The sequence below is a fragment of the Eurosta solidaginis genome, chromosome 5 (genome assembly GCF_040869045.1).
Source record: "Eurosta solidaginis isolate ZX-2024a chromosome 5, ASM4086904v1, whole genome shotgun sequence".
NCBI lineage: Eukaryota > Metazoa > Arthropoda > Insecta > Diptera > Tephritidae > Eurosta > Eurosta solidaginis.
The window spans coordinates 96923748-96946773 of NC_090323.1; the positions used below are offsets into that span (position 1 = coordinate 96923748).

Here is a 23026-nt window from a genome sequence, read left to right on the forward strand (position 1 = left end):
CCGCTGTATAGCTAAATGGTTAGCGCAGCATGCCTAAAGCGTACTGATGATGAAGGCTTAGCACCCTTCGAAATGGATCTATCTGCGCAGCTATGGCAGGTTGTCTGAAAAATTTTCTACTTACTATTCCAAAAACAAAATACAATTTTTCAAATTTAGAAAAATTAAAAAATAACAATAATTATCATTAGAAAAAAAATTATTGTTCTGGCCTTGAGCTCGATTCGAACCTTGAATGATTTATCAATAGGCCGATAAAAACAAAAACAATTGTTAATAAACCATGAGCACTTGGGAATGTCAAACAAAGTAATTGACAATAAACAAAAATCCAGCATTATCAGTGATTTGCACCAGATGGCGCAACACTGAATAAATATAGTTGGTAAAAAGGAATAGAAGTAGCAAATTTGCCAGTCAAACAAACCACCGCTGTATAGCTAAATGGTTAGCGCAGCAGCATGCCTAAAGCGTACTGATGATGAAGGCTTAGCACCCTTCGAAATGGATCTATCTGCGCAGCTATGGCAGGTTGTCTGAAAATTTTTCTACTTACTATTCCAAAAACAAAATACAATTTTTCAAATTTAGGAAAATTTAAAAATAACAATAATTATCATTAGAAAAAAAATTATTGTTCTGGCCTTGAGCTCGATTCGAACCTTGAATTATTTATCAATAGGCCGATAAAAACAAAAACAATTGTTAATAAACCATGAGCACTTGGGAATGTCAAACAAAGTAATTGACAATAAACAAAAATCCAGCATTATCAGTGATTTGCACCAGATGGCGCAACACTGAATAAATATAGTTGGTAAAAAGGAATAGAAGTAGCAAATTTGCCAGTCAAACAAACCACCGCTGTATAGCTAAATGGTTAGCGCAGCATGCCTAAAGCGTACTGATGATGAAGGCTTAGCACCCTTCGAAATGGATCTATCTGCGCAGCTATGGCAGGTTGTCTGAAAAATTTTCTACTTACTATTCCAAAAACAAAATACAATTTTTCAAATTTAGAAAAATTAAAAAATAACAATAATTATCATTAGAAAAAAAATTATTGTCCTGGCCTTGAGCTCGATTCGAACCTTGAATGATTTATCAATAGGCCGATAAAAACAAAAACAATTGTTAATAAACCATGAGCACTTGGGAATGTCAAACAAAGTAATTGACAATAAACAAAAATCCAGCATTATCAGTGATTTGCACCAGATGGCGCAACACTGAATAAATATAGTTGGTAAAAAGGAATAGAAGTAGCAAATTTGCCAGTCAAACAAACCACCGCTGTATAGCTAAATGGTTAGCGAAGCATGCCTAAAGCGTACTGATGATGAAGGCTTAGCACCCTTCGAAATGGATCTATCTGCGCAGCTATGGCAGGTTGTCTGAAACATTTTCTACTTACTATTCCAAAAACAAAATACAATTTTTCAAATTTAGAAAAATTTAAAAATAACAATAATTATCATTAGAAAAAAATTATTGTTCTGGCCTTGAGCTCGATTCGAACCTTGAATGATTTATCAATAGGCCGATAAAAACAAAAACAATTGTTAATAAACCATGAGCACTTGGGAATGTCAAACAAAGTAATTGACAATAAACAAAAATCCAGCATTATCAGTGATTTGCACCAGATGGCGCAACACTGAATAAATATAGTTGGTAAAAAGGAATATAAGTAGCAAATTTGCCAGTCAAACAAACCACCGCTGTATAGCTAAATGGTTAGCGCAGCATGCCTAAAGCGTACTGATGCCGAAGGCTTAGCACCCTTCGAAATGGATCTATCTGCGCAGCTATGGCAGGTTGTCTGAAAAATTTTCTACTTACTATTCCAAAAACAAAATACAATTTTTCAATTTTAGAAAACGCTTTAGGCGTACTGATGATGAAGGCTTAGCACCCTTCGAAATGGATCTATCTGCGCAGCTATAGCAGGTTGTCTGAAAAATTTTCTACTTACTATTCCAAAAACAAAATACAATTTTTCAAATTTAGAAAAATTAAAAAATAACAATAATTATCATTAGAAAAAAAATTATTGTTCTGGCCTTGAGCTCGATTCGAACCTTGAATGATTTATCAATAGGCCAATAAAAACAAAAACAATTGTTAATAAACCATGAGCACTTGGGAATGTCAAACAAAGTAATTGACAATAAACAAAAATCCAGCATTATCAGTGATTTGCACCAGATGGCGCAACACTGAATAAATATAGTTGGTAAAAAGGAATAGAAGTAGCAAATTTGCCAGTCAAACAAACCACCGCTGTATAGCTAAATGGTTAGCGCAGCAGCATGCCTAAAGCGTACTGATGATGAAGGCTTAGCACCCTTCCAAATGGATCTATCTGCGCAGCTATGGCAGGTTGTCTGAAAAATTTTCTACTTACTATTCCAAAAACAAAATACAATTTTTCAAATTTAGGAAAATTAAAAAATAACAATAATTATCATTAGAAAAAAAATTATTGTTCTGGCCTTGAGCTCGATTCGAACCTTGAATTATTTATCAATAGGCCGATAAAAACAAAAACAATTGTTAATAAACCATGAGCACTTGGGAATGTCAAACAAAGTAATTGACAATAAACAAAAATCCAGCATTATCAGTGATTTGCACCAGATGGCGCAACACTGAATAAATATAGTTGGTAAAAAGGAATAGAAGTAGCAAATTTGCCAGTCAAACAAACCACCGCTGTATAGCTAAATGGTTAGCGCAGCATGCCTAAAGCGTACTGATGATGAAGGCTTAGCACCCTTCGAAATGGATCTATCTGCGCAGCTATGGCAGGTTGTCTGAAAAATTTTCTACTTACTATTCCAAAAACAAAATACAATTTTTCAAATTTAGAAAAATTAAAAAATAACAATAATTATCATTAGAAAAAAAATTATTGTTCTGCCCTTGAGCTCGATTCGAACCTTGAATGATTTATCAATAGGCCGATAAAAACAAAAACAATTGTTAATAAACCATGAGCACTTGGGAATGTCAAACAAAGTAATTGACAATAAACAAAAATCCAGCATTATCAGTGATTTGCACCAGATGGCGCAACACTGAATAAATATAGTTGGTAAAAAGGAATAGAAGTAGCAAATTTGCCAGTCAAACAAACCACCGCTGTATAGCTAAATGGTTAGCGCAGCAGCATGCCTAAAGCGTACTGATGATGAAGGCTTAGCACCCTTCGAAATGGATCTATCTGCGCAGCTATGGCAGGTTGTCTGAAAAATTTTCTACTTACTATTCCAAAAACAAAATACAATTTTTCAAATTTAGGAAAATTAAAAAATAACAATAATTATCATTAGAAAAAAAATTATTGTTCTGGCCTTGAGCTCGATTCGAACCTTGAATTATTTATCGATAGGCCGATAAAAACAAAAACAATTGTTAATAAACCATGAGCACTTGGGAATGTCAAACAAAGTAATTGACAATAAACAAAAATCCAGCATTATCAGTGATTTGCACCAGATGGCGCAACACTGAATAAATATAGTTGGTAAAAAGGAATAGAAGTAGCAAATTTGCCAGTCAAACAAACCACCGCTGTATAGCTAAATGGTTAGCGCAGCATGCCTAAAGCGTACTGATGATGAAGGCTTAGCACCCTTCGAAATGGATCTATCTGCGCAGCTATGGCAGGTTGTCTGAAAAATTTTCTACTTACTATTCCAAAAACAAAATACAATTTTTCAAATTTAGAAAAATTAAAAAATAACAATAATTATCATTAGAAAAAAAAATTATTGTTCTGGCCTTGAGCTCGATTCGAACCTTGAATGATTTATCAATAGGCCGATAAAAACAAAAACAATTGTTAATAAACCATGAGCACTTGGGAATGTCAAACAAAGTAATTGACAATAAACAAAAATCCAGCATTATCAGTGATTTGCACCAGATGGCGCAACACTGAATAAATATAGTTGGTAAAAAGGAATAGAAGTAGCAAATTTGCCAGTCAAACAAACCACCGCTGTATAGCTAAATGTTTAGCGCAGCATGCCTAAAGCGTACTGATGATGAAGGCTTAGCAACCTTCGAAATGGATCTATCTGCGCAGCTATGGCAGGTTGTCTGAAAAATTTTCTACTTACTATTCCAAAAACAAAATATAATTTTTCAAATTTAGAAAAATTAAAAAATAACAATAATTATCATTGGAAAAAAAATTATTGTTCTGGCCTTGAGCTCGATTCGAACCTTGAATGATTTATCAATAGGCCGATAAAAACAAAAACAATTGTTAATAAACCATGAGCACTTGGGAATGTCAAACAAAGTAATTGACAATAAACAAAAATCCAGCATTATCAGTGATTTGCACCATATGGCGCAACACTGAATAAATATAGTTGGTAAAAAGGAATAGAAGTAGCAAATTTGCCAGTCAAACAAACCACCGCTGTATAGCTAAATGGTTAGCGCAGCATGCCTAAAGCGTACTGATGATGAAGGCTTAGCACCCTTCGAAATGGATCTATCTGCGCAGCTATGGCAGGTTGTCTGAAAAATTTTCTACTTACTATTCCAAAAACAAAATACAATTTTTCAAATTTAGAAAAATTAAAAAAATAACAATAATTATCATTAGGAAAAAAAATTATTGTTCTGGCCTTGAGCTCAATTCGAACCTTGAATGATTTATCAATAGGCCGATAAAAACAAAAACAATTGTTAATAAACCATGAGCACTTGGGAATGTCAAACAAAGTAATTGACAATAAACAAAAATCCAGCATTATCAGTGATTTGCACCAGATGGCGCAACACTGAATAAATATAGTTGGTAAAAAGGAATAGAAGAGCAAATTTGCCAGTCAAACAAACCACCGCTGTATAGCTAAATGGTTAGCGCAGCATGCTTAAAGCGTACTGATGATGAAGGCTTAGCACCCTTCGAAATGGATCTATCTGCGCAGCTATGGCAGGTTGTCTGAAAAATTTTCTACTTACTATTCCAAAAACAAAATACAATTTTTCAAATTTAGAAAAATTAAAAAATAACAATAATTATCATTAGAAAAAAAATTATTGGTCTGGCCTTGAGCTCGATTCGAACCTTGAATGATTTATCAATAGGCTGATAAAAACAAAAACAATTGTTAATAAACCATGAGCACTTGGGAATGTCAAACAAAGTAATTGACAATAAACAAAAATCCAGCATTATCAGTGATTTGCACCAGATGGCGCAACACTGAATAAATATAGTTGGTAAAAAGGAATAGAAGTAGCAAATTTGCCAGTCAAACAAACCACCGCTGTATAGCTAAATGGTTAGCGCAGCATGCCTAAAGCGTACTGATGATGAAGGCTTAGCACCCTTCGAAATGGATCTATCTGCGCAGCTATGGCAGGTTGTCTGAAAAATTTTCTACTTACTATTCCAAAAACAAAATACAATTTTTCAAATTTAGAAAAATTAAAAAATAACAATAATTATCATTAGAAAAAAAATTATTGTTCTGGCCTTGAGCTCGATTCGAACCTTGAATGATTTATCAATAGGCCGATAAAAACAAAAACAATTGTTAATAAACCATGAGCACTTGGGAATGTCAAACAAAGTAATTGACAATAAACAAAAATCCAGCATTATCAGTGATTTGCACCAGATGGCGCAACACTGAATAAATATAGTTGGTAAAAAGGAATAGAAGTAGCAAATTTGCCAGTCAAACAAACCACCGCTGTATAGCTAAATGGTTAGCGCAGCATGCCTAAAGCGTATTGATGATGAAGGCTTAGCACCCTTCGAAATGGATCTATCTGCGCAGCTATGGCCGGTTGTCTGAAAAATTTTCTACTTACTATTCCAAAAACAAAATACAATTTTTCAAATTTAGAAAAATTAAAAAATAACAATAATTATCATTAGGAAAAAAAATTATTGTTCTGGCCTTGAGCTCGATTCGAACCTTGAATGATTTATCAATAGGCCGATAAAAACAAAAACAATTGTTAATAAACCATGAGCACTTGGGAATGTCAAACAAAGTAATTGACAATAAACAAAAATCCAGCATTATCAGTGATTTGCACCAGATGGCGCAACACTGAATAAATATAGTTGGTAAAAAGGAATAGAAGTAGCAAATTTGCCAGTCAAACAAACCACCGCTGTATAGCTAAATGGTTAGCGCAGCATGCCTAAAGCGTACTGATGATGAAGGCTTAGCACCCTTCGAAATGGATCTATCTGCGTAGCTATGGCAGGTTGTCTGAAAAATTTTCTACTTACTATTCCAAAAACAAAATACAATTTTTCAAATTTAGAAAAATTAAAAAATAACAATAATTATCATTAGAAAAAAAATTATTGTTCTGGCCTTGAGCTCGATTCGAACCTTGAATGATTTATCAATAGGCCGATAAAAACAAAAACAATTGTTAATAAACCATGAGCACTTGGGAATGTCAAACAAAGTAATTGACAATAAACAAAAATCCAGCATTATCAGTGATTTGCACCAGATGGCGCAACACTGAATAAATATAGTTGGTAAAAAGGAATAGAAGTAGCAAATTTGCCAGTCAAACAAACCACCGCTGTATAGCTAAATGGTTAGCGCAGCATGCCTAAAGCGTACTGATGATGAAGGCTTAGCACCCTTCGAAATGGATCTATCTGCGCAGCTATGGCAGGTTGTCTGAAAAATTTTCTACTTACTATTCCAAAAACAAAATACAATTTTTCAAATTTAGAAAAATTAAAAAATAACAATAATTATCATTAGAAAAAAAATTATTGTTCTGGCCTTGAGCTCGATTCGAACCTTGAATGATTTATCAATAGGCCGATAAAAACAAAAACAATTGTTAATAAACCATGAGCACTTGGGAATGTCAAACAAAGTAATTGACAATAAACAAAAATCCAGCATTATCAGTGATTTGCACCAGATGGCGCAACACTGAATAAATATAGTTGGTAAAAAGGAATAGAAGTAGCAAATTTGCCAGTCAAACAAACCACCGCTGTATAGCTAAATGGTTAGCGCAGCAGCATGCCTAAAGCGTACTGATGATGAAGGCTTAGCACCCTTCGAAATGGATCTATCTGCGCAGCTATGGCAGGTTGTCTGAAAAATTTTCTACTTACTATTCCAAAAACAAAATACAATTTTTCAAATTTAGGAAAATTAAAAAATAACAATAATTATCATTAGAAAAAAAATTATTGTTCTGGCCTTGAGCTCGATTCGAACCTTGAATTATTTATCAATAGGCCGATAAAAACAAAAACAATTGTTAATAAACCATGAGCACTTGGGAATGTCAAACAAAGTAATTGACAATAAACAAAAATCCAGCATTATCAGTGATTTGCACCAGATGGCGCAACACTGAATAAATATAGTTGGTAAAAAGGAATAGAAGTAGCAAATTTGCCAGTCAAACAAACCACCGCTGTATAGCTAAATGGTTAGCGCAGCATGCCTAAAGCGTACTGATGATGAAGGCTTAGCACCCTTCGAAATGGATCTATCTGCGCAGCTATGGCAGGTTGTCTGAAAAATTTTCTACTTACTATTCCAAAAACAAAATACAATTTTTCAAATTTAGAAAAATTAAAAAATAACAATAATTATCATTAGAAAAAAAAATTATTGTTCTGGCCTTGAGCTCGATTCGAACCTTGAATGATTTATCAATAGGCCGATAAAAACAAAAACAATTGTTAATAAACCATGAGCACTTGGGAATGTCAAACAAAGTAATTGACAATAAACAAAAATCCAGCATTATCAGTGATTTGCACCAGATGGCGCAACACTGAATAAATATAGTTGGTAAAAAGGAATAGAAGTAGCAAATTTGCCAGTCAAACAAACCACCGCTGTATAGCTAAATGGTTAGCGGAGCATGCCTAAAGCGTATTGATGATGAAGGCTTAGCACCCTTCGAAATGGATCTATCTGCGCAGCTATGGCAGGTTGTCTGAAAAATTTTCTACTTACTACTCCAAAAACAAAATACAATTTTTCAAATTCAGAAAAATTAAAAAATAACAATAATTATCATTAGGAAAAAAAATTATTGTTCTGGCTTTGAGCTCGATTCGAACCTTGAATGATTTATCAATAGGCCGATAAAAACAAAAACAATTGTTAATAAACCATGAGCACTTGGGAATGTCAAACAAAGTAATTGACAATAAACAAAAATCCAGCATTATCAGTGATTTGCACCAGATGGCGCAACACTGAATAAATATAGTTGGTAAAAAGGAATAGAAGTAGCAAATTTGCCAGTCAAACAAACCACCGCTGTATAGCTAAATGGTTAGCGCAGAATGCCTAAAGCGTACTGATGATGAAGGCTTAGCACCCTTCGAAATGGATCTATCTGCGCAGCTATGGCAGGTTGTCTGAAAAATTTTCTACTTACTATTCCAAAAACAAAATACAATTTTTCAAATTTAGAAAAATTAAAAAATAACAATAATTATCATTAGGAAAAAAAATTATTGTTCTGGCCTTGAGCTCGATTCGAACCTTGAATGATTTATCAATAGGCCGATAAAAACAAAAACAATTGTTAATAAACCATGAGCACTTGGGAATGTCAAACAAAGTAATTGACAATAAACAAAAATCCAGCATTATCAGTGATTTGCACCAGATGGCGCAACACTGAATAAATATAGTTGGTAAAAAGGAATAGAAGTAGCAAATTTGCCAGTCAAACAAACCACCGCTGTATAGCTAAATGGTTAGCGCAGCATGCCTAAAGCGTACTGATGATGAAGGCTTAGCACCCTTCGAAATGGATCTATCTGCGCAGCTATGGCAGGTTGTCTGAAAAATTTTCTACTTACTATTCCAAAAACAAAATACAATTTTTCAAATTTAGAAAAATTAAAAAATAACAATAATTATCATTAGAAAAAAAATTATTGTTCTGCCCTTGAGCTCGATTCGAACCTTGAATGATTTATCAATAGGCCGATAAAAACAAAAACAATTGTTAATAAACCATGAGCACTTGGGAATGTCAAACAAAGTAATTGACAATAAACAAAAATCCAGCATTATCAGTGATTTGCACCAGATGGCGCAACGCTGAATAAATATAGTTGGTAAAAAGGAATAGAAGTAGCAAATTTGCCAGTCAAACAAACCACCGCTGTATAGCTAAATGGTTAGCGCAGCAGCATGCCTAAAGCGTACTGATGATGAAGGCTTAGCACCCTTCGAAATGGATCTATCTGCGCAGCTATGACAGGTTGTCTGAAAAATTTTCTACTTACTATTCCAAAAACAAAATACAATTTTTCAAATTTAGGAAAATTAAAAAATAACAATAATTATCATTAGAAAAAAAATTATTGTTCTGGCCTTGAGCTCGATTCGAACCTTGAATTATTTATCAATAGGCCGATAAAAACAAAAACAATTGTTAATAAACCATGAGCACTTGGGAATGTCAAACAAAGTAATTGACAATAAACAAAAATCCAGCATTATCAGTGATTTGCACCAGATGGCGCAACACTGAATAAATATAGTTGGTAAAAAGGAATAGAAGTAGCAAATTTGCCAGTCAAACAAACCACCGCTGTATAGCTAAATGGTTAGCGCAGCATGCCTAAAGCGTACTGATGATGAAGGCTTAGCACCCTTCGAAATGGATCTATCTGCGCAGCTATGGCAGGTTGTCTGAAAAATTTTCTACTTACTATTCCAAAAACAAAATACAATTTTTCAAATTTAGAAAAATTAAAAAAATAACAATAATTATCATTAGGAAAAAAAAATTATTGTTCTGGCCTTGAGCTCGATTCGAACCTTGAATGATTTATCAATAGGCCGATAAAAACAAAAACAATTGTTAATAAACCATGAGCACTTGGGAATGTCAAACAAAGTAATTGACAATAAACAAAAATCCAGCATTATCAGTGATTTGCACCAGATGGCGCAACACTGAATAAATATAGTTGGTAAAAAGGAATAGAAGTAGCAAATTTGCCAGTCAAACAAACCACCGCTGTATAGCTAAATGGTTAGCGCAGCATGCCTAAAGCGTACTGATGATGAAGGCTTAGCACCCTTCGAAATGGATCTATCTGCGCAGCTATGGCAGGTTGTCTGAAACATTTTCTACTTACTATTCCAAAAACAAAATACAATTTTTCAAATTTAGAAAAATTTAAAAATAACAATAATTATCATTAGAAAAAAATTATTGTTCTGGCCTTGAGCTCGATTCGAACCTTGAATGATTTATCAATAGGCCGATAAAAACAAAAACAATTGTTAATAAACCATGAGCACTTGGGAATGTCAAACAAAGTAATTGACAATAAACAAAAATCCAGCATTATCAGTGATTTGCACCAGATGACGCAACACTGAATAAATATAGTTGGTAAAAAGGAATATATGTAGCAAATTTGCCAGTCAAACAAACCACCGCTGTATAGCTAAATGGTTAGCGCAGCATGCCTAAAGCGTACTGATGACGAAGGCTTAGTACCCTTCGAAATGGATCTATCTGCGCAGCTATGGCAGGTTGTCTGAAAAATTTTCTACTTACTATTCCAAAAACAAAAAACAATTTTTCAAATTTAGAAAACGCTTTAGGCGTACTGATGATGAAGGCTTAGCACCCTTCGAAATGGATCTATCTGCGCAGCTATGGCAGGTTGTCTGAAAAATTGTCTACTTACTATTCCAAAAACAAAATACAATTTTTCAAATTTAGAAAAATTAAAAAATAACAATAATTATCATTAGAAAAAAAATTATTGTTCTGGCCTTGAGCTCGATTCGAACCTTGAATGATTTATCAATAGGCCGATAAAAACAAAAACAATTGTTAATAAACCATGAGCACTTGGGAATGTCAAACAAAGTAATTGACAATAAACAAAAATCCAGCATTATCAGTGATTTGCACCAGATGGCGCAACACTGAATAAATATAGTTGGTAAAAAGGAATAGAAGTAGCAAATTTGCCAGTCAAACAAACCACCGCTGTATAGCTAAATGGTTAGCGCAGCATGCCTAAAGCGTACTGATGATGAAGGCTTAGCACCCTTCGAAATGGATCTATCTGCGCAGCTATGGCAGGTTGTCTGAACAATTTTCTACTTACTATTCCAAAAACAAAATACAATTTTTCAAATTTAGAAAAATTAAAAAATAACAATAATTATCATTAGAAAAAAAATTATTGTCCTGGCCTTGAGCTCGATTCGAACCTTGAATGATTTATCAATAGGCCGATAAAAACAAAAACAATTGTTAATAAACCATGAGCACTTGGGAATGTCAAACAAAGTAATTGACAATAAACAAAAATCCAGCATTATCAGTGATTTGCACCAGATGGCGCAACACTGAATAAATATAGTTGGTAAAAAGGAATAGAAGTAGCAAATTTGCCAGTCAAACAAACCACCGCTGTATAGCTAAATGGTTAGCGAAGCATGCCTAAAGCGTACTGATGATGAAGGCTTAGCACCCTTCGAAATGGATCTATCTGCGCAGCTATGGCAGGTTGTCTGAAACATTTTCTACTTACTATTCCAAAAACAAAATACAATTTTTCAAATTTAGAAAAATTTAAAAATAACAATAATTATCATTAGAAAAAAATTATTGTTCTGGCCTTGAGCTCGATTCGAACCTTGAATGATTTATCAATAGGCCGATAAAAACAAAAACAATTGTTAATAAACCATGAGCACTTGGGAATGTCAAACAAAGTAATTGACAATAAACAAAAATCCAGCATTATCAGTGATTTGCACCAGATGGCGCAACACTGAATAAATATAGTTGGTAAAAAGGAATATAAGTAGCAAATTTGCCAGTCAAACAAACCACCGCTGTATAGCTAAATGGTTAGCGCAGCATGCCTAAAGCGTACTGATGCCGAAGGCTTAGCACCCTTCGAAATGGATCTATCTGCGCAGCTATGGCAGGTTGTCTGAAAAATTTTCTACTTACTATTCCAAAAACAAAATACAATTTTTCAATTTTAGAAAACGCTTTAGGCGTACTGATGATGAAGGCTTAGCACCCTTCGAAATGGATCTATCTGCGCAGCTATGGCAGGTTGTCTGAAAAATTTTCTACTTACTATTCCAAAAACAAAATACAATTTTTCAAATTTAGAAAAATTAAAAAATAACAATAATTATCATTAGAAAAAAAATTATTGTTCTGGCCTTGAGCTCGATTCGAACCTTGAATGATTTATCAATAGGCCGATAAAAACAAAAACAATTGTTAATAAACCATGAGCACTTGGGAATGTCAAACAAAGTAATTGACAATAAACAAAAATCCAGCATTATCAGTGATTTGCACCAGATGGCGCAACACTGAATAAATATAGTTGGTAAAAAGGAATAGAAGTAGCAAATTTGCCAGTCAAACAAACCACCGCTGTATAGCTAAATGGTTAGCGCAGCAGCATGCCTAAAGCGTACTGATGATGAAGGCTTAGCACCCTTCCAAATGGATCTATCTGCGCAGCTATGGCAGGTTGTCTGAAAAATTTTCTACTTACTATTCCAAAAACAAAATACAATTTTTCAAATTTAGGAAAATTAAAAAATAACAATAATTATCATTAGAAAAAAAATTATTGTTCTGGCCTTGAGCTCGATTCGAACCTTGAATTATTTATCAATAGGCCGATAAAAACAAAAACAATTGTTAATAAACCATGAGCACTTGGGAATGTCAAACAAAGTAATTGACAATAAACAAAAATCCAGCATTATCAGTGATTTGCACCAGATGGCGCAACACTGAATAAATATAGTTGGTAAAAAGGAATAGAAGTAGCAAATTTGCCAGTCAAACAAACCACCGCTGTATAGCTAAATGGTTAGCGCAGCATGCCTAAAGCGTACTGATGATGAAGGCTTAGCACCCTTCGAAATGGATCTATCTGCGCAGCTATGGCAGGTTGTCTGAAAAATTTTCTACTTACTATTCCAAAAACAAAATACAATTTTTCAAATTTAGAAAAATTAAAAAATAACAATAATTATCATTAGAAAAAAAATTATTGTTCTGCCCTTGAGCTCGATTCGAACCTTGAATGATTTATCAATAGGCCGATAAAAACAAAAACAATTGTTAATAAACCATGAGCACTTGGGAATGTCAAACAAAGTAATTGACAATAAACAAAAATCCAGCATTATCAGTGATTTGCACCAGATGGCGCAACACTGAATAAATATAGTTGGTAAAAAGGAATAGAAGTAGCAAATTTGCCAGTCAAACAAACCACCGCTGTATAGCTAAATGGTTAGCGCAGCAGCATGCCTAAAGCGTACTGATGATGAAGGCTTAGCACCCTTCGAAATGGATCTATCTGCGCAGCTATGGCAGGTTGTCTGAAAAATTTTCTACTTACTATTCCAAAAACAAAATACAATTTTTCAAATTTAGGAAAATTAAAAAATAACAATAATTATCATTAGAAAAAAAATTATTGTTCTGGCCTTGAGCTCGATTCGAACCTTGAATTATTTATCGATAGGCCGATAAAAACAAAAACAATTGTTAATAAACCATGAGCACTTGGGAATGTCAAACAAAGTAATTGACAATAAACAAAAATCCAGCATTATCAGTGATTTGCACCAGATGGCGCAACACTGAATAAATATAGTTGGTAAAAAGGAATAGAAGTAGCAAATTTGCCAGTCAAACAAACCACCGCTGTATAGCTAAATGGTTAGCGCAGCATGCCTAAAGCGTATTGATGATGAAGGCTTAGCACCCTTCGAAATGGATCTATCTGCGCAGCTATGGCCGGTTGTCTGAAAAATTTTCTACTTACTATTCCAAAAACAAAATACAATTTTTCAAATTTAGAAAAATTAAAAAATAACAATAATTATCATTAGGAAAAAAAATTATTGTTCTGGCCTTGAGCTCGATTCGAACCTTGAATGATTTATCAATAGGCCGATAAAAACAAAAACAATTGTTAATAAACCATGAGCACTTGGGAATGTCAAACAAAGTAATTGACAATAAACAAAAATCCAGCATTATCAGTGATTTGCACCAGATGGCGCAACACTGAATAAATATAGTTGGTAAAAAGGAATAGAAGTAGCAAATTTGCCAGTCAAACAAACCACCGCTGTATAGCTAAATGGTTAGCGCAGCATGCCTAAAGCGTACTGATGATGAAGGCTTAGCACCCTTCGAAATGGATCTATCTGCGTAGCTATGGCAGGTTGTCTGAAAAATTTTCTACTTACTATTCCAAAAACAAAATACAATTTTTCAAATTTAGAAAAATTAAAAAATAACAATAATTATCATTAGAAAAAAATTATTGGTCTGGCCTTGAGCTCGATTCGAACCTTGAATGATTTATCAATAGGCTGATAAAAACAAAAACAATTGTTAATAAACCATGAGCACTTGGGAATGTCAAACAAAGTAATTGACAATAAACAAAAATCCAGCATTATCAGTGATTTGCACCAGATGGCGCAACACTGAATAAATATAGTTGGTAAAAAGGAATAGAAGTAGCAAATTTGCCAGTCAAACAAACCACCGCTGTATAGCTAAATGGTTAGCGCAGCATGCCTAAAGCGTACTGATGATGAAGGCTTAGCACCCTTCGAAATGGATCTATCTGCGCAGCTATGGCAGGTTGTCTGAAAAATTTTCTACTTACTATTCCAAAAACAAAATACAATTTTTCAAATTTAGAAAAATTAAAAAATAACAATAATTATCATTAGAAAAAAAATTATTGTTCTGGCCTTGAGCTCGATTCGAACCTTGAATGATTTATCAATAGGCCGATAAAAACAAAAACAATTGTTAATAAACCATGAGCACTTGGGAATGTCAAACAAAGTAATTGACAATAAACAAAAATCCAGCATTATCAGTGATTTGCACCAGATGGCGCAACACTGAATAAATATAGTTGGTAAAAAGGAATAGAAGTAGCAAATTTGCCAGTCAAACAAACCACCGCTGTATAGCTAAATGGTTAGCGCAGCATGCCTAAAGCGTATTGATGATGAAGGCTTAGCACCCTTCGAAATGGATCTATCTGCGCAGCTATGGCCGGTTGTCTGAAAAATTTTCTACTTACTATTCCAAAAACAAAATACAATTTTTCAAATTTAGAAAAATTAAAAAATAACAATAATTATCATTAGGAAAAAAAATTATTGTTCTGGCCTTGAGCTCGATTCGAACCTTGAATGATTTATCAATAGGCCGATAAAAACAAAAACAATTGTTAATAAACCATGAGCACTTGGGAATGTCAAACAAAGTAATTGACAATAAACAAAAATCCAGCATTATCAGTGATTTGCACCAGATGGCGCAACACTGAATAAATATAGTTGGTAAAAAGGAATAGAAGTAGCAAATTTGCCAGTCAAACAAACCACCGCTGTATAGCTAAATGGTTAGCGCAGCATGCCTAAAGCGTACTGATGATGAAGGCTTAGCACCCTTCGAAATGGATCTATCTGCGTAGCTATGGCAGGTTGTCTGAAAAATTTTCTACTTACTATTCCAAAAACAAAATACAATTTTTCAAATTTAGAAAAATTAAAAAATAACAATAATTATCATTAGAAAAAAAATTATTGTTCTGGCCTTGAGCTCGATTCGAACCTTGAATGATTTATCAATAGGCCGATAAAAACAAAAACAATTGTTAATAAACCATGAGCACTTGGGAATGTCAAACAAAGTAATTGACAATAAACAAAAATCCAGCATTATCAGTGATTTGCACCAGATGGCGCAACACTGAATAAATATAGTTGGTAAAAAGGAATAGAAGTAGCAAATTTGCCAGTCAAACAAACCACCGCTGTATAGCTAAATGGTTAGCGCAGCATGCCTAAAGCGTACTGATGATGAAGGCTTAGCACCCTTCGAAATGGATCTATCTGCGCAGCTATGGCAGGTTGTCTGAAAAATTTTCTACTTACTATTCCAAAAACAAAATACAATTTTTCAAATTTAGAAAAATTAAAAAATAACAATAATTATCATTAGAAAAAAAATTATTGTTCTGGCCTTGAGCTCGATTCGAACCTTGAATGATTTATCAATAGGCCGATAAAAACAAAAACAATTGTTAATAAACCATGAGCACTTGGGAATGTCAAACAAAGTAATTGACAATAAACAAAAATCCAGCATTATCAGTGATTTGCACCAGATGGCGCAACACTGAATAAATATAGTTGGTAAAAAGGAATAGAAGTAGCAAATTTGCCAGTCAAACAAACCACCGCTGTATAGCTAAATGGTTAGCGCAGCAGCATGCCTAAAGCGTACTGATGATGAAGGCTTAGCACCCTTCGAAATGGATCTATCTGCGCAGCTATGGCAGGTTGTCTGAAAAATTTTCTACTTACTATTCCAAAAACAAAATACAATTTTTCAAATTTAGGAAAATTAAAAAATAACAATAATTATCATTAGAAAAAAAATTATTGTTCTGGCCTTGAGCTCGATTCGAACCTTGAATTATTTATCAATAGGCCGATAAAAACAAAAACAATTGTTAATAAACCATGAGCACTTGGGAATGTCAAACAAAGTAATTGACAATAAACAAAAATCCAGCATTATCAGTGATTTGCACCAGATGGCGCAACACTGAATAAATACAGTTGGTAAAAAGGAATAGAAGTAGCAAATTTGCCAGTCAAACAAACCACCGCTGTATAGCTAAATGGTTAGCGCAGCATGCCTAAAGCGTACTGATGATGAAGGCTTAGCACCCTTCGAAATGGATCTATCTGCGCAGCTATGGCAGGTTGTCTGAAAAATTTTCTACTTACTATTCCAAAAACAAAATACAATTTTTCAAATTTAGAAAAATTAAAAAATAACAATAATTATCATTAGAAAAAAAAATTATTGTTCTGGCCTTGAGCTCGATTCGAACCTTGAATGATTTATCAATAGGCCGATAAAAACAAAAACAATTGTTAATAAACCATGAGCACTTGGGAATGTCAAACAAAGTAATTGACAATAAACAAAAATCCAGCATTATCAGTGATTTGCACCAGATGGCGCAACACTGAATAAATATAGTTGGTAAAAAGGAATAGAAGTAGCAAATTTGCCAGTCAAACAAACCACCGCTGTATAGCTAAATGGTTAGCGGAGCATGCCTAAAGCGTATTGATGATGAAGGCTTAGCACCCTTCGAAATGGATCTATCTGCGCAGCTATGGCAGGTTGTCTGAAAAATTTTCTACTTACTACTCCAAAAACAAAATACAATTTTTCAAATTCAGAAAAATTAAAAAATAACAATAATTATCATTAGGAAAAAAAATTATTGTTCTGGCTTTGAGCTCGATTCGAACCTTGAATGATTTATCAATAGGCCGATAAAAACAAAAACAATTGTTAATAAACCATGAGCACTTGGGAATGTCAAACAAAGTAATTGACAATAAACAAAAATCCAGCATTATCAGTGATTTGCACCAGATGGCGCAACACTGAATAAATATAGTTGGTAAAAAGGAATAGAAGTAGCAAATTTGCCAGTCAAACAAACCACCGCTGTATAGCTAAATGGTTAGCGCAGAATGCCTAAAGCGTACTGATGATGAAGGCTTAGCACCCTTCGAAATGGATCTATCTGCGCAGCTATGGCAGGTTGTCTGAAAAATTTTCTACTTACTATTCCAAAAACAAAATACAATTTTTCAAATTTAGAAAAATTAAAAAATAACAATAATTATCATTAGGAAAAAAAATTATTGTTCTGGCCTTGAGCTCGATTCGAACCTTGAATGATTTATCAATAGGCCGATAAAAACAAAAACAATTGTTAATAAACCATGAGCACTTGGGAATGTCAAACAAAGTAATTGACAATAAACAAAAATCCAGCATTATCAGTGATTTGCACCAGATGGCGCAACACTGAATAAATATAGTTGGTAAAAAGGAATAGAAGTAGCAAATTTGCCAGTCAAACAAACCACCGCTGTATAGCTAAATGGTTAGCGCAGCATGCCTAAAGCGTACTGATGATGAAGGCTTAGCACCCTTCGAAATGGATCTATCTGCGCAGCTATGGCAGGTTGTCTGAAAAATTTTCTACTTACTATTCCAAAAACAAAATACAATTTTTCAAATTTAGAAAAATTAAAAAATAACAATAATTATCATTAGAAAAAAAATTATTGTTCTGCCCTTGAGCTCGATTCGAACCTTGAATGATTTATCAATAGGCCGATAAAAACAAAAACAATTGTTAATAAACCATGAGCACTTGGGAATGTCAAACAAAGTAATTGACAATAAACAAAAATCCAGCATTATCAGTGATTTGCACCAGATGGCGCAACGCTGAATAAATATAGTTGGTAAAAAGGAATAGAAGTAGCAAATTTGCCAGTCAAACAAACCACCGCTGTATAGCTAAATGGTTAGCGCAGCAGCATGCCTAAAGCGTACTGATGATGAAGGCTTAGCACCCTTCGAAATGGATCTATCTGCGCAGCTATGACAGGTTGTCTGAAAAATTTTCTACTTACTATTCCAAAAACAAAATACAATTTTTCAAATTTAGGAAAATTAAAAAATAACAATAATTATCATTAGAAAAAAAATTATTGTTCTGGCCTTGAGCTCGATTCGAACCTTGAATTATTTATCAATAGGCCGATAAAAACAAAAACAATTGTTAATAAACCATGAGCACTTGGGAATGTCAAACAAAGTAATTGACAATAAACAAAAATCCAGCATTATCAGTGATTTGCACCAGATGGCGCAACACTGAATAAATATAGTTGGTAAAAAGGAATAGAAGTAGCAAATTTGCCAGTCAAACAAACCACCGCTGTATAGCTAAATGGTTAGCGCAGCATGCCTAAAGCGTACTGATGATGAAGGCTTAGCACCCTTCGAAATGGATCTATCTGCGCAGCTATGGCAGGTTGTCTGAAAAATTTTCTACTTACTATTCCAAAAACAAAATACAATTTTTCAAATTTAGAAAAATTAAAAAAATAACAATAATTATCATTAGGAAAAAAAAATTATTGTTCTGGCCTTGAGCTCGATTCGAACCTTGAATGATTTATCAATAGGCCGATAAAAACAAAAACAATTGTTAATAAACCATGAGCACTTGGGAATGTCAAACAAAGTAATTGACAATAAACAAAAATCCAGAATTATCAGTGATTTGCACCAGATGGCGCAACACTGAATAAATATAGTTGGTAAAAAGGAATAGAAGTAGCAAATTTGCCAGTCAAACAAACCACCGCTGTATAGCTAAATGGTTAGCGCAGCATGCCTAAAGCGTACTGATGATGAAGGCTTAGCACCCTTCGAAATGGATCTATCTGCGCAGCTATGGCAGGTTGTCTGAAACATTTTCTACTTACTATTCCAAAAACAAAATACAATTTTTCAAATTTAGAAAAATTTAAAAATAACAATAATTATCATTAGAAAAAAATTATTGTTCTGGCCTTGAGCTCGATTCGAACCTTGAATGATTTATCAATAGGCCGATAAAAACAAAAACAATTGTTAATAAACCATGAGCACTTGGGAATGTCAAACAAAGTAATTGACAATAAACAAAAATCCAGCATTATCAGTGATTTGCACCAGATGACGCAACACTGAATAAATATAGTTGGTAAAAAGGAATATATGTAGCAAATTTGCCAGTCAAACAAACCACCGCTGTATAGCTAAATGGTTAGCGCAGCATGCCTAAAGCGTACTGATGACGAAGGCTTAGTACCCTTCGAAATGGATCTATCTGCGCAGCTATGGCAGGTTGTCTGAAAAATTTTCTACTTACTATTCCAAAAACAAAAAACAATTTTTCAAATTTAGAAAACGCTTTAGGCGTACTGATGATGAAGGCTTAGCACCCTTCGAAATGGATCTATCTGCGCAGCTATGGCAGGTTGTCTGAAAAATTGTCTACTTACTATTCCAAAAACAAAATACAATTTTTCAAATTTAGAAAAATTAAAAAATAACAATAATTATCATTAGAAAAAAAATTATTGTTCTGGCCTTGAGCTCGATTCGAACCTTGAATGATTTATCAATAGGCCGATAAAAACAAAAACAATTGTTAATAAACCATGAGCACTTGGGAATGTCAAACAAAGTAATTGACAATAAACAAAAATCCAGCATTATCAGTGATTTGCACCAGATGGCGCAACACTGAATAAATATAGTTGGTAAAAAGGAATAGAAGTAGCAAATTTGCCAGTCAAACAAACCACCGCTGTATAGCTAAATGATTAGCGCAGCATGCCTAAAGCGTACTGATGATGAAGGCTTAGCACCCTTCGAAATGGATCTATCTGCGCAGCTATGGCAGGTTGTCTGAACAATTTTCTACTTACTATTCCAAAAACAAAATACAATTTTTCAAATTTAGAAAAATTAAAAAATAACAATAATTATCATTAGAAAAAAAATTATTGTTCTGGCCTTGAGCTCGATTCGAACCTTGAATGATTTATCAATAGGCCGATAAAAACAAAAACAATTGTTAATAAACCATGAGCACTTGGGAATGTCAAACAAAGTAATTGACAATAAACAAAAATCCAGCATTATCAGTGATTTGCACCAGATGGCGCAACACTGAATAAATATAGTTGGTAAAAAGGAATAGAAGTAGCAAATTTGCCAGTCAAACAACCCACCGCTGTATAGCTATATGGTTAGCGCAGCATGCCTAAAGCGTACTGATGATGAAGGCTTAGCACCCTTCGAAATGGATCTATCTGCGCAGCTATGGCAGGTTGTCTGAAAAAATTTCTACTTACTATTCCAAAAACAAAATACAATTTTTCAAATTTAGAAAAATTAAAAAATAACAATAATTATCATTAGAAAAAAAATTATTGTTCTGGCCTTGAGCTCGATTCGAACCTTGAATGATTTATCAATAGGCCGATAAAAACAAAAACAATTGTTAATAAACCATGAGCACTTGGGAATGTCAAACAAAGTAATTGACAATAAACAAAAATCCAGCATTATCAGTGATTTGCACCAGATGGCGCAACACTGAATAAATATAGTTGGTAAAAAGGAATAGAAGTAGCAAATTTGCCAGTCAAACAAACCACCGCTGTATAGCTAAATGGTTAGCGCAGCATGCCTAAAGCGTACTGATGATGAAGGCTTAGCACCCTTCGAAATGGATCTATCTGCGCAGCTATGGCAGGTTGTCTGAAAAATTGTCTACTTACTATTCCAAAAACAAAATACAATTTTTCAAATTTAGAAAAATTAAAAAATAACAATAATTATCATTAGAAAAAAAATTATTGTTCTGGCCTTGAGCTCGATTCGAACCTTGAATGATTTATCAATAGGCCGATAAAAACAAAAACAATTGTTAATAAACCATGAGCACTTGGGAATGTCAAACAAAGTAATTGACAATACACAAAAATCCAGCATTATCAGTGATTTGCACCAGATGGCGCAACACTGAATAAATATAGTTGGTAAAAAGGAATAGAAGTAGCAAATTTGCCAGTCAAACAAACCACCGCTGTATAGCTAAATGGTTAGCGCAGCATGCCTAAAGCGTACTGATGATGAAGGCTTAGCACCCTTCGAAATGGATCTATCTGCGCAGCTATGGCAGGTTGTCTGAAAAATTTTCTACTTACTATTCCAAAAACAAAATACAATTTTTCAAAATTAGAAAAATTAAAAAATAACAATAATTATGATTAGAAAAAAAATTATTGTTCTGGCCTTGAGCTCGATTCGAACCTTGAATGATTTATCAATAGGCCGATAAAAACAAAAACAATTGTTAATAAACCATGAGCACTTGGGAATGTCAAACAAAGTAATTGACAATAAACAAAAATCCAGCATTATCAGTGATTTGCACCAGATGGCGCAACACTGAATAAATATAGTTGGTAAAAAGGAATAGAAGTAGCAAATTTGCCAGTCAAACAAACCACCGCTGTATAGCTAAATGGTTAGCGCAGCATGCCTAAAGCGTACTGATGATGAAGGCTTAGCACCCTTCGAAATGGATCTATCTGCGCAGCTATGGCAGGTTGTCTGACAAATTTTCTACTTACTATTCCAAAAACAAAATACAATTTTTCAAATTTAGAAAAATTAAAAAATAACAATAATTATCATTAGAAAAAAAATTATTGTTCTGGCCTTGAGCTCGATTCGAACCTTGAATGATTTATCAATAGGCCGATAAAAACAAAAACAATTGTTAATAAACCATGAGCACTTGGGAATGTCAAACAAAGTAATTGACAATAAACAAAAATCCAGCATTATCAGTGATTTGCACCAGATGGCGCAACACTGAATAAATATAGTTGGTAAAAAGGAATAGAAGTAGCAAATTTGCCAGTCAAACAAACCACCGCTGTATAGCTAAATGGTTAGCGCAGCATGCCTAAAGCGTACTGATGATAAAGGCTTAGCACCCTTCGAAATGGATCTATCTGCGCAGCTATGGCAGGTTGTCTGAAAAATTTTCTACTTACTATTCCAAAAACAAAATACAATTTTTCAAATTTAGAAAAATTAAAAAATAACAATAATTATCATTAGAAAAACAATTATTGTTCTGACCTTGAGCTCGATTCGAACCTTGAATGATTTATCAATAGGCCGATAAAAACAAAAACAATTGTTAATAAACCATGAGCACTTGGGAATGTCAAAGTAATTGACAATAAACAAAAATCCAGCATTATCAGTGATTTGCACCAGATGGCGCAACACTGAATAAATATAGTTGGTAAAAAGGAATAGAAGTAGCAAATTTGCCAGTCAAACAAACCACCGCTGTATAGCTAAATGGCTAGCGCAGCATGCCTAAAGCGTACTGATGATGAAGGCTTAGCACCCTTCGGAATGGATCTATCTGCGCAGCTATGGCAGGTTGTCTGAAAAATTTTCTACTTACTATTCCAAAAACAAAATACAATTTTTC

General features: G+C 33.7%; 1 protein-coding gene across 4 annotated transcripts in view; it reads right to left on the reverse strand.

Moving 5' to 3' along the window:
* dos (daughter of sevenless) overlaps positions 1-23026 on the reverse strand; it is a 564233-nt gene that overhangs the window by 362055 nt on the left and 179152 nt on the right. The window lies entirely within an intron of this gene.